Genomic DNA, 3,945 nt, shown 5'->3' with positions numbered 1-3,945 from the left:
TTCCAGGAAGTCTCCTATTCCCTGGTTTTCTCCTGCGGGCCGTTCTAAGGAACAAAGAAGAAGCAGATCAGCTGATGGGCACTGGTACCTCAGAAGACAGGTGGAGCCGGCCCCCACAATGGAGAGGCACATGAGATGATGAGCCCTCCTTTTAGGAGGAATTGAAAAGTGGAGAAACTTCAGTGTAGTTTCAATGATCACCACCCCCCATCCCCAGCCCTGCCAGCGCACACGAGCATGAGCGTACATCCACACACACAGACACACACAGACCTCCAACCACCCTCTTTGTGAGCAAAGGCCTTTAGAAAAGGGCCCAGTTTGGAATATTCCTCCCATGGAATGGAATGGGGAGCAGATGGGAACAGAGGGTCTCTAGACGCGATGGAGGAACAGGTGAGACTGAAGACTCCACATAAAAGCAGAACCAGACAGCCTGGTAGGTGCTGGCCCAGAAGCCCTCCACATTCTGAGTGCAGAATTCCCCAGTGGGAGGGGGTGGGACACACAGGCAAAGTGAGGGCATGGGCCAGAAAGTGGTTAAAATACTGGACCATGCAGTCCAGGAAGGACTCAAAAAATGCGATGTTTGATGTTCGTGAGACAGAGAAAATGGAGGTGGCAAGAAACTAGAGATCTCCTTGAGATCACAAACAGGTAAAATAAAAATTGGGCTATTGTCAGAGAGAAAAGGATATTGGAGTTTAAGATTTCAGAGATGGCCGCAGGCCAGTGATGACCAGTTAGGCATGGCTGGTAGAAAGGATGGCTGAGGAAGGCATTGCCTCCGTGAGACTGGGATGGAGAGTAGAAGCCTGTGGTACAGCACTAAAGTCCTCCAGAATAACAAGGATGGGAAGCCAGGTAGACAGTAGATTGTAGGAGCCTCAAAGAAAAAGACTCGATTCCTGGCTCCAGTCTGATCCCTGCCCTGGTACCAGGCTGTGTCCCAAATTTGTACCCACAGTTACAGAGAAGTCAGTGTAGCAAAGGATGGACGAGTAGAAATTGGAGCTCAGGGCCAGAGCACAAGGAAGGACTGTGCGGTCTGCATATGAAGATAGCCCAGAGGGAAGCTGGCCTTGGGGGATGTGGGGGGGGGGGGTTGCTGCAGGGGGACTCCCAGGGGGACTCACCTTATTTCAACTCTGACCTTATTTCAGGGTAAGCCAGTATACTACTGGGGTGTGAGGCGGGGTTGGTAATTGGCTTCTTCAGCCCAACATTCTTAGACTGCAAAATGGAAGAAATAGTAATTTGTTCCCTAATTGAGAGTATTGCAGAGTGCTGGGGAGTTTAGGAGGTGCTAAACTTCTCCCCAAAGATAATAAGCCTAAGGACCTCTCCTTAGCTATCTGATAACTAATGCTACCTGAATTGTATTCAAAAATCCAGACTATAATGCATTCCATTTCTTGCAGTGAAACTGGGGGTACAAAAGTGCCCACAGTGGAGCGAGTGAGAGGTTCACAGCAAAGAGAAAGAAGCCCAACCTGGCCTCAGATCAAGCCAGGGAGCTGAAGCTAGTTTTAGGTCCCTGCTCACTCGCCCTCTCTCCTCCCCTGTTTAGCCTCTCATCCTAAAGCATAAACATGGTCATCTTTTTCCTGCCTGCCCAGAGCATGTCTGCCAACATGGAAGTTCCCCCTCTGCTCTATCTCTTGTCACTGTATCTCATTCCCCAGCCCTGAAGTCCCCGAACTATGAATCCTCCTCACAAAGCAGCACTCCCCAGGCACTGCTATGGCTGGCCTGACAACGACTCTCCAGTAGACCCTACTGATCCTGTGTTTAGTATGCAAGGCCTTGTGTCAATCAGATACAGACCTCCCTCACTGCCACCCTGCTTCTCTACCATGGGCTGACCGGCTTCCCATACAACCCAGATTCATGCAGGTCGCCAGGGCTAGACACCCATCTATTTCCAGTGTCCCTAAACTATACCCTATCAGCTCCTCTAAGTCCTGTTTTCTCAGAGTACTTTTTGTGGGAAGCCTTTCCAGACATCTGTGCTTTGCACCCCACTGCTTACATTCTGCAGTTACTGGGCATCAAGTGCTCACTCTTTTTCATCCAGTCTCTTCTTCACATCCTTATAGATGGGGCTTCTAGGAGATTCCCAGCACAGGGCAAGGTACAGAGCACAGTCAATCCACATTCCTACTTAAAACCTGGACACCCTCCCAAGGGGTGGGAGTGGAGCAACTGATGTGCTCCCCCAGTCAGGCTAAGCTTCTGTCAACCCTGCTGTACCACACTTCCTCCTGGAACCCTTCAGAGACTCTAGGCTGGGAGTAAGGAAGGAAGTGCAGTCAGTGAGGAAATGCTGTGGGGAAGGAAGGGGTAGAGTCGGGAAGACAGAGAAGGAGGCAGGGGGAGGGGAGAGGAAAGGAAAAGGAAGAGAAGAACCAGGAGGGAGGCTCTAAACTAGAACAAGCTTCCTCAAGGGAGGTCAATACTTAATCCTATTATTTCATCCCTAGAGAAAGGTGCTGGCAAAGAGCTACCCAGAGAGAGGAATCAACTTTGGCCAGCAAGCCAGCCAGGTAAAGGGTTAAAGAAACAGCTACAGAGCCCAAGGGCCCATCCAGAGCTCCCCTGCAGGACTCCCCTGGCTCTCCCAGGGTTTACTGCACTATCCTTGGGCCCATTCATCAGAGGCAGACCACTCTGTTCTAGAGACGGCCTTCAGCTTACAGGTCCCCATCAATTCTCAACAAGACTGGTGTAGCTCCAAACAAAACCTCTCTGCCAGCCAGTCATGCCCCTGTCAGAACCAGCTTCTTCCTGCAGTGCCCTCCTCAGTGGAGGCAGAACAGGTAGTGCACAGACTACAAAATTCTCCAGAACCCCCACCCCAGGAGCAGTCACAGGATTGGGCTGGCTGGCGATGTACCCCACCAGCTGTGCTTAATTCCCTGCTCCTCTTCTTTGGCCATGGTACTGGGATGCCCTCTCTCACCTCTCTTCCCACTTAAATTTCATCCGTTCCAGGAAGTCTCCTATTCCCTGGTTTTCTCCTCCCTTCCCTTGTGTCTCTGGAAAAGTATGATTAACCTCGCTGACTTCCCAACCTAGAGCCTGGGCATTACCGGTTTCAACCGCCTGAGATGGCGAATTCTCAATCTCAGTCTCTACTTGGCTCCTCCAAACCAAGGACCAGAAGCTCCCAGAAGCAGATATAGGGATGGGCACCCAAACACCTCACCCCCATCCTCGTGACCGACTCCTGCCAGCACAAAAATGAGCTACATCCGGCGCCCCTAACTCATCACCCTGAAGCCCCGTCGGAGCCCAGGCTCAAGCCAAGGCACCCATCCCCCGCACCACTGAGGTGGCTCAGACCTGCGTCCAAAGGTCGGCGCCCGAGGAGGCGAGGGAGGAGTGCAACCTGGGTCCACCTGCAGGTGCCTCATGGGAGGAAGGACTCAAAGGAAGCCACAGCCACCTCGACTCCAGTCGCCCCCATCCCCGGCCGCCCCCATCCTAGCCGCGTGGGCCATCGGGGAGGAGGAGGCCGGTTTCCAGGGAACGCCAGGTGGAGCTGGGGGAAGGGGTGATGGAGGGCCCAAGGCCCAGTCTGCAGAATCTAGGGTCTGACGTCACCTAAGACCCGGGTTTCCTCTACAGGAGCCAAGGAGGGGGGCAATGGGAGCTGGGGGCTCTGGGAAGGCCAGGCGCTCTTCTCCAGCCGCGAACAGGTAAGGTCACCTCGACTCCCCATCTCCACAGCACTTCGGCCTGCCCTATGCATCCAAAGGGGAAGCGTAGGGGGTACAAGGCTGGAAGGGGGGTGACCCCCTCTCACCCTGCATCCAGCTTCCCAGCAAAGCCCTTCTCCAAGCGTTCAGGTCCGGGACTCACCTGCCGCTGTTGCTCGGCTGCCGAAGGGCCGCGGCTCTGCGCTGCGCTGCACCCAGCGATGCGGCGCGGAGCCGGCGGCGG

At 53.9% G+C, this 3,945-nt stretch overlaps 1 protein-coding gene across 1 annotated transcript in view; it reads right to left on the bottom strand.

Annotated features, from left to right (window-relative positions):
* Positions 1-3,933, bottom strand: part of SCAMP5 (secretory carrier membrane protein 5) — a 20,459-nt gene extending 16,526 nt beyond the window's left edge. Inside the window, exons 1-2 of the mRNA XM_004687580.2 lie at positions 3,865-3,933; positions 1,137-1,233 (exon numbers count right to left, since the gene is read on the bottom strand). The gene's annotated coding sequence lies outside the window, so the exon portion shown is untranslated. The remainder of the gene's footprint in view (positions 1-1,136; positions 1,234-3,864) is intronic.
* Between the last annotated feature and the right edge of the window lie 12 nt (positions 3,934-3,945).

Source organism: Condylura cristata, unplaced genomic scaffold, assembly GCF_000260355.1.
Source record: "Condylura cristata isolate star-nosed mole 26May11 unplaced genomic scaffold, ConCri1.0 scaffold00023, whole genome shotgun sequence".
Taxonomy (NCBI): domain Eukaryota; kingdom Metazoa; phylum Chordata; class Mammalia; order Eulipotyphla; family Talpidae; genus Condylura; species Condylura cristata.
The sequence above is the reverse complement of the archived record's forward strand: the minus strand, read 5'-3'. Positions and strand labels throughout refer to the sequence as shown.